Genomic DNA, 13915 nt, shown 5'->3' with positions numbered 1-13915 from the left:
TCTGGTCTGGCTGGTTGGAGATGTTGAAGATGGTACCTAGAGTATGCTTCAGTCTCCTGATGATATATATTTTAAAGCAATTATATGAATGAAAGAATAATTTAAGCCTATCTTTTTTACAGGCTCTTAATTTTGTGTCTATTTTCTTGATGTGATTAAAATGTTCATACAGTTAACCTTCAGTCCAACAGGAAACAGATTGAGTTTACAGGATTGTTTTGGTCTGCAAGTGCCCAAATCTTTAAGAACAATAGGCTGTAAATAAATACTCAAAGCCTTTTGTTCTATGAAATATTCATCCCTGGCATATAGTGTGATGAAAGCACTTAATTGTTTGCTGAACTAGATTCTGGTTTTAATTAAGCTTTTAGAGAAAAGCTGTGAGAGAGTCTAGAGGAAACAGGAGAAATGTTTCAACCTCCTTATCCCTTTGAATGGCCTTTGGCTGTGCTTTCCTGCCATCTCTCCCCCAGGGTGAGAGGCAGGGCTTACCAACAAGGAAATGAATAATATATTTGTCCATGTAATGCTCAGCAGAATGGACCCAGTATTTGGAGTGAGCCACACCTTCACATTTTCTTCAAGACTCAGTAGGTCAGAGGTGTGAGTTACTTCTAGGGGAGGAGCTTATCCTGTTTTAGGGGAAAGCCAAAGAAGTTGTGTTCCCAGAGGTTTTGGCAATCTCACTTTTGGGAAAAAGGAAAACAAAAGACTACTTGAAAATACAGCAGTAGAGAGTAGCAATAATTACTTATGTGGAAAGACAGGAAACACTTGGTTTGCAGGAGACTATGAAAAGTTGGAGAAAATAAAAGACCTTGCAAGGGGAAGATAAAAAAAAAAGTCTTGGAGTTCACAATGAAGTGGACAAATTAAAGCCTATTTTTCTGTTTCACCTCTATTTAATCTTTGCAATTCTCTCACAGTTACCAAGTGAGATTTTCATTACTGTTCTGGCTGCTTGCTTGCTTTCCTTCCTCTTTTTCCTGTTGCTATGCTTAGTTAATTTTCTCCTCCCTCACTTTGTTACCTGTTCTTTTTTGGACAGTCTTAATTATTTTCTTGAAGCATGAAGAGGCTGGTTCCTCTTCAAGTCCCTACAAACAATGGAATTTCTCATGTGTGCTAAAGTTTCTTCCTCAAACATTCCCTGTCCTGCTCATTGATATGCTTAGGCTTAAACATTGCAACTGACCATTTCAATGTTGTTTTAATGGAAGTTTTGAGTAAAAATAATGAAATATAATCAATTTTTATTAGAGTTCAATCTAAAAATGATTATGTATTTAAAGTGAGAATATTATTGAATATGAAATTATTCCCTTTGTTTTCTCTGAAAATTAGCTTCCAGTATATCAGTTGCATATAAATTAAAAACAAAATTCACATTATTGGTATAATAATCTTCAGGTATTGCTCTGGAGTAGAAAAATAATTGAAATGTTTATTCAGTATTACTACAGCTGCAAGCAGTAAAATATGGGACTTCATGCTGCTGAGCATGTAGTTTCTGTGGTGGAAAGAAAATCTGAATCTGACTGGAGCTGGTGTAATTTCTAGCTCTCACCAGAGCACAGAATGTGTGAGCATGGTACAGAGGTCAAGAAGGAAGGGTGGAAAGGTAATCTCTAGCTCTAGTGTAGTAGTTACAGCCTTGGACATTTGAAAAATGTCTCCAGGAGCTTGTGTAGAATGTGTGGGGCATGTTACTCACCATGATTAAATGAAGTGTTTGATGCCAAATACCATAATGCAGTAAGTCCCTGTAGGGCCTATGACTCAAATTTCACCTTTTGCAACTCCCAAGTCTTTATATTACTAAAAGAACCTGGACACTTATCTATCTGGGAATTCCCCTTAGGGTTGCAAGGGCCAAGTTCTGCCTTCTCTCTGAGAAGAGCTCTGAGCATGATATGTGTACACAGGAGGCAATTTGAGATCCTTTCAGGAAAGGAAATGAAATCTTGCAATTTTGATGAGGGTCAATTTGGCAAGCTTTGGTCCATACCCCTGTACTTCATGGCATCCCATGCTTTTTGATGGTTTTCCCTTCAGTGAAGATCTTTTTATTTTTTTTTCAGTATCCATGCCATTTCATTCATATCTTCCCCTCGATGTTCTGTCTTCATGTTTGGTTTTTTTCCACCAATTTTGCAACATCTGTGAGGTTAGTTTTGGTGTGTTTTGGCCCTTTTCACTGCACCTCATTTCATCCTGGTCCATTTGATTGTAGTTACTAAATTTGCTAATTTTCTTTTTTTTTTGTTCAGTTGCATTTTATTTGATCATATCTCCTTTCCAGTGTCTTTGTCAGGCTTTCCTTTCTGTTTTCAAGATTTCATTTCCTCTCCTGAAAGCAACTGTGAGGGCTGTTATGCTGTGCCTTGGGAAGGTGACTGCCAGCTCCCCTTTGGCATATAGCCTTTGACAGAGTGCTGACCACATGAGATGATATAGACTATTGAAGAAGGGAAAAGGGTTTGAATGAGACAGTGGGTAATGAGAGGTAGTGGTGGGTGTAGCTTTATAGGAACAGTAGAAGCACAATGACTTTGTGGCTGTAAAATTCCGGTTTCACTGTTATGCCAATATAATTTAGAATTGCGTTTTCCGGGTTTGTGCGATTTTCTAGTTTCTGTGGTTTTCATGAGTGGAAAAAACCTTGGGCCTACAGAGTGCTTCTTAATCCTGAATGTCACAGAATTGGATACTGGGGAATTATGCTAAACTTGCACTGATGTTTTTGACTATCTGGAATTAAATATATTCACCATAAAAAGGAAATATATGTATGAACTAAGATTTCTACTGACATAGAGAAACTGGCTGTAGTCTAGCACTATATGAACTATTTCTTTAGTGACTTCTTACAATGATGGTTAGCTGTTCATAGGTTGGTTGGGCAGGAGAGTTAGTTTTTTATTTTGGAGAGAATTATTTTTACCTTAGACAAATGGAAAATTATAGTATATACAGAGTATATCTATGATGTTTCAGGAAGTTACATAGTGAGTCAGTGGAAATCCGGGTGAGTGGAAATGAATCTTCCTAGGAGTTTTTTTCTTATGCTTAAGCAGAATTGTTCTGAATACTATTTAAAACAGTCTCTTGGATGCTTATCACAGTGTCCTTGTTTTATTAAATTTACGGATTTAACTTTTGCTGGAGAACCATAGCAGAAGAAAAAGCCATTCCTTTGAGAAATGATACACAACAAGTTAAAAATAAGTAAATTCAATAAAGTGCATAATCATCCCAGCAGCAAGGTTCCTGAAGCTTCTGCCTAAAAAAAAATTACTGTAAATGAAAGTGAAACAGATGCCAAATTTCTTCAATACTAATTTGTGTAGATGACAGCAGTGTTTCATAGTGTTCTTAATACAATGATGTTCCAGTTTAGATTTAATATGGTTTTATGAAAATACGAGGATGAACTCTTGTGTTCTGGTTAACAGAGTATTTTATTACTAGCTTTATTAGTTTCATGGCATATGAATTGTAGACATGTTACTTATCCAATAACAGTTTCAAAAATAAATCAGATAATTATACATATATATTTTCCTGAAAGCACTTGAAGGATCCAATATTTTTATGAAGAGCATTTAAGAATTACTTTCGATATACAAATAAATTCCCACTATGCTCCCATAGCATATTACTTTTTAAATGAAATTACACAAATAAAATATAAATATTGTGAATTTGGGAAATTTGTTAAGCCCAGATATGTCTGGAAGATGTTGCTATAATGTTTTACATTAATCCTAATTTAAATGTTGTTAAGCCTTATCATATGTTGGGAATTATGCCAAAATCAGGGTATACAAAAAATTAGTGATTATAGACCACTGATTTACAGGGACACTTGTAGAAATCATAATGAATGCATGATTTCTTGTATGCTGTCAAATTAAATCACTGTTTCCATTATGCAAGCACTTGATCTTGCAGATGATGGAACATTTTTCTACTGCATGTTTGTACTGAAAGTGGATTTTGCTCCTCTTCTATGCAAGCTCGGGAAGAAGCAAAGTGGCTGTGGGTGTGTACATGGGAGCAGCTATGATTTAGCTGAAGAGAGCAACTTGTTTGTGAGCTTCTGTTTCTTGTGAGGGACTCTTCTGTTGTAATGACATGCTTAAATCCATTAGCACGTGTCTCACCATACAGACTGAGAAATACAATTAGCAAGTTGTTTACAACAGAACTGCAACTGCTGTGACTAAAGTGTTATTGATAGAGTGAATGAAATTCTGAGAATTGCTTTCCAAAGATTAGTTTAATAAAGCTTTGATATGATGCTGTAACTTAGCCTTGATTAGTTCAATGTAAGGCTTGATATTTTTTCACTGTCTAATTGCCTCACATATAAATGACATGATGTTTTGCCTGCATTATTCCAGATAGTTAAGCCTGTTCTTACCACTTTTAATCCTAGCAGGTCTATTTGCCTTGGAGACTGGAAGATGCTTGATGCTAAACACTGTTTAAGCTTCATTTATTTGGATGCTTGAATCTGAAGGAAGGAATGATAATAACTTCGACACTTAAGCTAGAACAATTTTCTGCTAGGAAGTGAAGTCAAAAGGATGCAAGTGAAATGTAGTGCATACGGGAGAAGAAAGAGAAAAATTTACGCTGTCTGTTTAATAGCCCAGTGCCAATCATCTGTTTTTAAATTCTTTGCCAATGCTGATTGTCACAGTTCATGTTTAAACAGGAGCTGATTTTATCTGGCTTGTGCATTTTGTGAGTGTGTTCTCCTTGTTACCCTAGTAACTGGAGTTATGTTGGCACTAGCATATGCACTTTCATCTGAAAAATGTAATTTATGTCTACTATTCCTAAGGAAGAAAGCTTAGAGACATAGCCTGTAACATAAGCCCAACATTTCAAAGTTGGCTATGAAAAGAAAGAATTATCTTAAACTGCTCCCCAATGTTGAGAACATGGCTCTTTTCTGTGATAATTTGAAGTTATGATTTCTGTAGTTTGACCATAATTTTCAGTGTTGTGAGAAAGACAAAAAGGCCCCCAAGAGGACTTTGGGATACTTGGTTTGTGTTCTTAGATAAGCAACCAATGGGTTGAGGCTCTATAGGAAAGTTAACTGCCCTGTCTCCATATTCCCTCCATAAACAGGTATATTAAATTTTATAAAATTCCTTAGGTGCTGTCCATGAAGAGCATTAAGTAAGAACTGGTACACATGTCTTTATAAATAATGCAATACATTATTCTGTGAGTGTAAATAACTTAAAATGTCGGAGGCAGAAAACACTATGTTAGGTTGAAAACAGTATAAGCTTGATTTCCAAAATCTCCATGGCAAAGAAGGTGTTAAGTGCCCTTTATTTTATTGTTCAGAGGCAAATGGAGGCTTCACTTATGGTTGGTTTGATCTCTGTATTGAAACATCACATTAATTTTGCACACTGTCAAAAGCAAAGGCCTCCAGATGGCACAATTTATGTACACTTAAACACAATTTTCATTGTCCTCTGTATGTAGAATCTTATTTAAGCCTGAGGATGTACACTGCTGTATGGAATTTTTATCCTGTAGGAACTTGTGCAGCTTGGATTACACTTCCTTCTTGTTCTTTCTAAGCATTACATTTTTGTCAGAACAAATTATATGTTCCTGCAGCATTTAGGCCCTCTGATAACCATCCCTTTACAAAGAGTAGCCATTACTGCATGATGCTGGAAACCTATTTTCCAGGTATATTTAATCAATATTTGATAGTTGTTCCTTTACACTTGACATCTTTTAAGGGTTTAAAAAAATAAAATACACAAATCCCATAAACACCTGAATAGCAGGTACTTGCAGAGCACCAGCTTCCAAACCAGTGTAGCTGTGCAGTGCAGAAACATATGCTGTATTGTGTGCAGTTCAGTAGATTGCTAACAATACAGGGTTTGGACCTGCTGTTAGTGCTGTTAATCTCTATTAATAATGCTGTAAAACCCTGCCTAAATATTTAGAGTTATATGTACTGTATATGATGTTAAACTCGTTTTGTAATGATATATACTTTTTGATGATCTGAGCAATGCTTTAGAAGAAAATTATCCAAATGATCCATCAGCCTGTTTATTAGATAATTACGCACATTTTGCTAGTTAATGTGAAGTAGCTCAATGGGGTTTTTCTGGCAATGCATGTGTGCTCAGAAAGGGCAAATGGAAGTGCTGAATGGAAGAATCCTTCAAGGTTGAAATGCAACAAGTGACAGATATTGTCCTTGTCCTCCCACAACTATTTAATTATGAACACTAAGTTCATAAAGGAGGATAGAACTACTTCACTGTTCTGTTAACATGCCACTTCTTAGTCTAGGAAAAGAGAAAAGTGTAGACACCTGAAATGAATGTTTCATTATGTGTCTTGAGGGGAAATGACACTGGGGGCTTGTAATTCTACTGCTGTGATTGTGTCCTTGGCTACAGCTATAGGCTGCACTTCCACTGTTTCCAGTACTGAAAAGAAGAGAAGGTAAAGAGAAGAAAAAAATTCCTTGTAGGGATCTGGCAGATGGGTTTGTGGGTTTTTTCCCCTTTCCAGATTTGGGGTATTCTTTATTTGTGCAAGTGTAGTTGGAAGGTAAAAAAGTGAAAAATTCAACAGAGCAAATGACATTTTCCTTGGGGTAAGGTAGTGCTTTCATTAGATTTTGGGGGATAAATTCAAGAATTAGGTCATCAGCCAACATGCAAACAGACCCAAACTTACGGTGCTGACTATCTGTGTCTGTATTTTTCTTATAATTCTACAGTGTCTGAATAGGATGAGGAGAAATATTCAAGGATCCAAAATAGATTTTGTATTTATAAGCATTCCAAATGGTGTGTGTAGGTGAAGAAATAGCGATAAATTTCAACATCCACTGCGTGTGTATCCTTTCATTGTAGAGACATATCACTTGAAACTTTACTTGATAGGCTAAGACAGAATTCTGGGTATTAATATCCTAAAATTTTGAAGTGAGAGCAGCTTACATGGGTCTAATAGAAAATGTAAACTCTGTGGGTTTTTTTTTTCCACTGCTCTCATTTATGCTTCTCAAAGAAATATTCCTGAAGGTCTTAATATTATTATCATGAAGTAGAACCCTGATATGAAGCTAATTTGATGATATACCAGTGAATTTTCTTTCCAGGATTTCAGAACTGAAATACATGCCATATAGTACCCAAATCTCATTTTCATGCCTAATTAGGTATCCTGGTTTTCAAAGTTCCTACACTTCTAACATCTCGCTTTGAATCTTGGCAGGAGCATCTATAAAAAAGATAGATGAATCATTCTTCTTTTGAAATTGGCTACCACAAATTAATTACTTGTTTAAAAATACCCAAACCAAAACACAACCTTAATCAAAAAAATGAAGTTTTGAGTTTGTAACCAACGGGTTTTGAAGCTTAAACTACAGAAGCATGTAGCAAATAGTAATTTTGATAGCAAAGCTTTTGTTTCCAATGTAAGTAAAAAGTTTTAGCAGAACTTTTGTATGATAGAAATATCTTACAAGTATGATGAGATGCCATTGAGCTGAGAACCTAATCCTAAGTAGCTAAAATGTTAAGTGGAGCTGCTATAAATACAGTAGGTGGGATTCTAATTGGTCTCTCTCCTTTGAAGCAATGAAGAGGTGATGTAACCTTCTGATAACTCTACCTAATCAGGAGTTTGAAGAAAGAAGTCAGTAAATACAAAAAAGTGGATGTAGGCGTTTACTTTAGCTCTTCATGATCTGCATGCAATCTATATTGAGTAATGAGGTATAAATCCCTATTGGCAAATATGACTGCCCTTGCCCTGTATTAATTTGGAGAATGTCTGAGGAATTTTCTGCATCTGGATTAGAAAAACTGTAAAATGATGGAGACTTTCAAACTGGTAGAAAGTTTTGCAAGAGAATATAATCAGGAGACTTGAAATCCTCTATCACGAGTTTAGTAAACCAACAGCTACTCTTTTTATCTGGACCTAAACAAAAGAGAACTCAAAGCCATTTGTTTTCAGTAAGCACTTACAAAACTGTACATATTGCTTCTTCAGAGATTAATGTAGATACTCAGTGTCATCAATTCCTTCAGTTTTTGTTTACTTATGTGACATGTACATCTGTAATACCTGGATAAATAATTTGCAAGATCCCCTTGATTACCATGGCAACTACTTTGGGAGTCAAATTTACAGGATCAGTAGTTCTCGCAATGCCAAGCAAAATGACAGAGAAAAGAATTACTAAAGAAAGATGAGTGGTGTTAAAAATTTTGATAATTAACTGATTGTTTTTGACCATGACTGTAAAAGCACATCAGACCAATACTGTATATGTTTCCTGACTCTAAGAATGGCCAACAGTAAGTGCTTAGACAGGACTGCAAAGGTAGACCAAGAATATAGCAGGCTTTTTTCTTGTCAAATTCTTTATGAATTTTTTTCCCTGTATATTTTATGCTGTTTTATTGAAATGCAACCATTATGTTCTCACTTAAAGAGAATTTGGGACTGAGGAGAAGAGGAAGCTTTGGGAGGTTGGCATGGAGGACTAGGAAGAGACTCATATGGGTTCTGAGGGTCTGCTGGAAGAACATGACATTATGCTGAGATGTTAAACTGGCCGGTGGGTCATGGTGGATGGCCAGAGAATGCTGGTGAGGACTCTTGGTAAGGAAGGTGAGCTGGGAGTGCTCAGAGGGTCTTCAAAGACTGAGGAATGGTTTCCCTTGTCTTGCTCTCAGGCAGGCCCGTTCCTCTCCGGTGTCCTTCATAAAAAAACACTATACCTGCACTTGCATAACCACAGGAGAATGCTTGTGTCTCCCAGCTGCAGCCTTTGTTTCTCCTGGGTGACTGCTGACTACATGGAAGCTTTCCATAAGGCTTCTGTAAGGAACCCAGGCAGAAGTTTTGCTGATGCTGCCAGGAGGGGCTGGGGTAGTGGCTCTTGCTGATGTGAGAGGCTGCTTCCCAAAACAGTAGCTAGTTCTGACTGCAACTTGCTAACTAACACTGCTCCAGAAACTGCTGAAGGGCAGAGACCAGTTGGGCTGTACATGTCACTTAACAGCTAATCCCGGTTTCCTTGGTACAGATGAAGAGCTGGTCATCTGTACCATTGGCTTACGTTTACTCAGTGTGCTATTCATTTTCTCTGGGAACCATAGATATTTTTAGCTTGATCTGATCTGAATTAGCAAGCAGTAGTAGCAGAGTAAAAGTGATTACCTTGACAAATCTTTATTTGCAACAGAAATAAAAGAAAAAAAGAGAGAATTTAAAGAAAAAGCAAAAAGAGAATTTTAACTGCTGCAGATTTTGGTCATAAGCATATTGTCCAGAATAAGATAGAAGTCAAAGGAGATGAAAGTATTTTGATATGTATGTGTATGTAGTTTTTAATATCATTTTCTGTATCTGTGCATTAGTGCACAATACCAGCTCAATAAGAGACTCAACAGACAATGATAGATTTTTAACAAAGTATATGACCTTCCCAAGATCTAAATAACTCAGTAAGAAGTAAAAATGTTGGGATATATTGGCAGAATGGGTTAAGGGTCTCCATTTGCTGCAATTATTTTTCCGAGACAAAAGTGGAAACGAGGATAAAAGTATCCTATCTGCCAGATTCCATGGCAGGCACAGTCTGTGATACTCACAAAAGATAACAAGAGCTGTTTTTTGCAATATAGATCACATGTGACCAATGCCCACATAGTTCCTGTGCTGTTAGGCTGCGTTGGAAAGCTGTGAAAGTGGGTATCACTTATAAAAATCATGTATTGATTAAAAGAAAATTAACATTCTTTCTGCTTAATTTGTGCTTACCTTGTAGTGGTAGCCAGTGGTTCTACTTGTGTAATACACCAATTTATTGGTACAGTAGCAATATGTAGGAGCTCTAGCAGAGACCATGCAAAAGTAAGGGAGTTTACTTGCACGGCATTTCTGAAACACATGGGAAAAACTGAATTTGGGTGAAAATGTTCCCTTTGTCCTGTTAGTTTTTTTGTATGGACTGAAGTGACCAACCTGAGGCCTCATTAAGCCTTGCTCACCCAATTATTTGGCATTATCTAACTTTCATATTTCATTGGTTACTTAATGGACTATAAAATGATGATATTGATATTTCCTGCAGATGTTACATGTTGTATTTTTTACTTCTGCAACCCCAGTTTATAAGCAATGTTGACAGCTTCTCAGTTGCTGCAGTTCTACTCTGTTACTCTCTGTAAGAGCTGCACAGGTATATAATACAGTCTGTAACAAGGGAAGTCTTGTTTAGCTTAGGCTTATGAATGTTGTGCTCTGCTTATGCATTCTTGTTGTTAAATATTAGTACTGTTTTAGCTGATTCTGGTTCATTTAGCCTTGCTAGCCCATATGCTGCTGCAATGTCCACTCATGTATAAATTCCCAGAGGAGCTGGAAGGGAAGATGGTGTTAATGGTGCAACCTCAACTGGTTTTGTAGAGGGGGAATTAGCCTTTACAGGAGTCCTCTATGGGCCAGGTATGGTCAGCTGACTATGCCATTTGGAAAAATAAGCTAAAGCAAAGACAGCTGGCAAGTAATACTCTTGTTCCTTGGTTAGAATATTGATTATAACTGCTTAGTGGCAATAGAGATGACTAATTAATGGGGCTGGAGGGGAAGGAGAAACAACAAATTTTACAAGGATTCATATATATATATCGTTTGTTACATTAAAGAGCAATATGCTTTCCTTTGTGTATGTGTGTGGTGGGAGGGGAGAGGAAAACAAAATCTGTAATAAAGGTAGCTCCCAAATACTTCTTCTTTTTGGAAAGTCTAGAAAGAAGTATTCCTGGTATTTGTAGAATTCTGTGACATAGTGTGTTTAAAATGCATTATCTACCCCACAATAACTGAAAATACTATGCAACTGTATTTTATTTTCACTGTTTTGACTTTGCAGTCATCTTTTATGGCCTGACCCTGTCACAGAAGTGAGAGCTTTTATAGCATTAAACATCTGACCTAAATACCATTGAAGTTAAACTTTCTGTTCTTCTGGTCTTCTCCTCAGTGACCAGGGAAGATCTTGTGATCAAGTCCTTGTAGCCCTTGAACTGATCCAGACCTATTACATGCTTCCCAAAATTTTCTATAATTTTTACTGAATTCTATTTCCTGACATTGACCTTCATTTGCTCTGTTTGTTCAAAACCTAATTTAGTCTGTTTAAGCACTAACAATTGATGCTCTGGGCAATTTCAGGGGATTAATGACTGATTGAGAGGGTTGATGGCCTGAGGCAATGGCTCAGGGCTATTAACTTCATCTACAGAAAATGTATCAGGAAATGTTTTAGACTGAAGTTGTTGCTTGGCAGTGCCTGAATTGAGGGAGGGTGACTCTGGCAAAAACAATTGCCTATAAAATCTGAATGGGTTTATTAAAATATACTATTACAACTTGGTTTTATAGCAGCTCTAAAAGGCCTGAACTGAAACGGAAATAAGACAGAAAAGTGGAAATACTTGTTTTTCAGTGTGCTGTGTAAAAACAAGGTAATGGACAGCTCCTCTCAAGAAGCTTTTGTTACCTTTATGAAAAAAATAAGAATGTATTTTAGATGTTCATAAAGCACGTGATTCCAGTTTCTTCTATCATTTTGAATATTGTTCTGTTTCCAAAATGGATCTCTAAAACAGAATTGTCTTATGGAAATACGATATCCATATATCCATATTTAACCTTTTCAAATTGTTTCCAGGTTATGAAATATTAGTAGAGAGAGATTCAAATTAGAATGACAATTAGACACATTGTGTTTATGTAGCTCTAATAAATGTGTCATAGGCACTGAATTTTTTCCTGTAAAACTGCTTGAAGTTAAGGTAGTGTCCTTCCTCCAGTTTACAGATGGTAGTCAGATTGTTTGAATGACCTGCCAGAGGTGAAAGATGTTACTTGCAGAGCATGCAGAATACTCACCCTTGGAGCTTTCCAAATCTTGGCTGGATAAGACCCTGAGCAACCTGCTCTAACTTCAGAAGTGACTCTGCTTTGAACAGGGGCTTGGGTGAAATAATTTCCAGAAGTATCTTCCAATGTACTGCATTGTTCCATGGTTCTTTGCTTCTGTGTATATGTGACAAAGCCAAGACTGGAAATTTAATCCTGTTGGTCCAACAGGAATTTGAACAAAACGCTATATAAATATCATATAATTATCATAATAATCTTCTTAAACCTCCGACTTCTGGTGGGATATGGGCTTATACAGTTTGTAGCACGTTTTGAAATCCTTCCTTTAGGTGCTTTGCTTATTTTATAAGTTAAGATGATACATGCAAAACTAAAATTAGTGGTTATGCTAATGTTTTTGCTTCTTCTGGTTTTCATAATAATGTCAATTACTACAATTACAATTGTTAATGGTGTCTTAGTTTATTTTCAAAATTTGTCTCCACTGCAGATTCTCTTTTGGGACAAATTCCTGTATTTGATAGTTGGTCATGGCAAAAATGTTGAATGGCTTTTCCCAAGTAAATGTTCAGAAGTGCGTTTGTAAATATTTGTGTGTGCAAGCAGTGAGTTTCAGTGTAGCACAGCTTCTCACAAGACTGCCATTTCAGGGGTGCTGCCATGAGCTGGCCTCTTTGTGTAGAGCATGAACCATTTGCACTCCAGCTTCACAGAGCTCCTTTTCTATTCTTATGCTTCATATTGTTGTTTCTCTCATGTAATATCTTTATTATACTGGGTTTTCTGTCAGTGAAGTCTGTTACTTTTGATCTGGGATAGGTGTTACAGCCAAAAACTATTTTCAAAAAGTGGGCACAAGGATTTGATTAAAACTTGAATTGAGCTTCCATGTTTCGCTCTGATTTTTATTTTTTGTTCTTCACTTCTCTTTTTGACTATATTTGAAAAGAGACAAAAAATATTAGGAATAGGTATCTCATATGAAAGAGCCCTAAATATCTATACCAAGGAATTTTATGCCCAGGTTTTTAACTAGTATTGCATCCAGTAAACTTGGGAGTAAACAGGTACTAACCTGTTTACTGATTGCTCAAAATCAAAGCCTCAGCTGACAGCTTTTGCCAGGTGTTCAAGAAATATGAAAGTGACAGTTATTATGCATCTTTCCTCCCTTGCTAATACATACTTAAATGGAGAAATGTATTAAATCAATATTTTGAGTTTTCTATTCTTTCAATTTTCTGAATTTTCATTCTCTCAGACTTTGAAATGCATTATCAACATTTTTAGTGTCATTTTTCTTTACCTTATTGAATAAGAAAAGACTATATATTGAACATCAAGCTATGAAAATATTTCTCTCCTGACAGCACACATCTAATTGAAAGAGTTATGGATGTTTTTCCCCATGTTACTTTGAGGTTACTTTGAGAGTCTTAAAACTCCTTAATGATTTATATGAACAGCAAACAACAGAGCTGGTCCATATACCAAATGGATATTTTTTAGAACTAAATCACTGCGTTGAGTTAAAAAAGTGGATACAGAAATCTTTGAAAAGTGATGCAAAGTTGGTTGATTAATCTTTATTTCTGACCCAAAAATGGCTTGAGGGGCCTGTTAAAGTAAGGAAGCTCTTATTGGTTTTTAGTGTATCTTTGATGTTTAGCAGCTCAGCCTGATCCTGAATGATTATGCAGTGGAGGATGAGGGGCATTCAGTGACTGTGGTCTCTCTTTCATTCCTTGGTGTCAGCTGTAGCAATGTATGTCACACCAAGCTGTAAGATATATTTCTGTATGGGATTTACTGAAGAACTGACAAATTGCATATGTTTGTAGATAAGAACATTTTGTTGAATAATCTCTCCAAACACCACCTGCATGTATTTTAGTGATGGTTTGGAACACAGAGAATAATATAATATTTAACTAAA

General features: G+C 36.3%; 1 long non-coding RNA gene across 4 annotated transcripts in view; it reads left to right on the top strand.

Annotated features, from left to right (window-relative positions):
• The window catches only part of LOC129120466 (uncharacterized), a 54401-nt gene that overhangs the window by 24504 nt on the left and 15982 nt on the right, over positions 1-13915 (top strand). The window contains exons 5-6 of one of the 4 annotated variants that reach the window (XR_013182085.1): positions 11476-11558; positions 11907-12864. The exons of the other annotated variants lie outside the window; for them this stretch is intronic. This is a non-coding gene — a long non-coding RNA (uncharacterized LOC129120466). Of the gene's footprint in view, positions 1-11475; positions 11559-11906; positions 12865-13915 lie in introns of those variants that run through there. 4 annotated transcript variants of the gene reach the window in all.

Source organism: Agelaius phoeniceus, chromosome 4 (assembly GCF_051311805.1).
Source record: "Agelaius phoeniceus isolate bAgePho1 chromosome 4, bAgePho1.hap1, whole genome shotgun sequence".
Taxonomy (NCBI): Eukaryota; Metazoa; Chordata; class Aves; order Passeriformes; family Icteridae; genus Agelaius; species Agelaius phoeniceus.
This window is presented reverse-complemented; position numbering and strand designations above follow the sequence as displayed.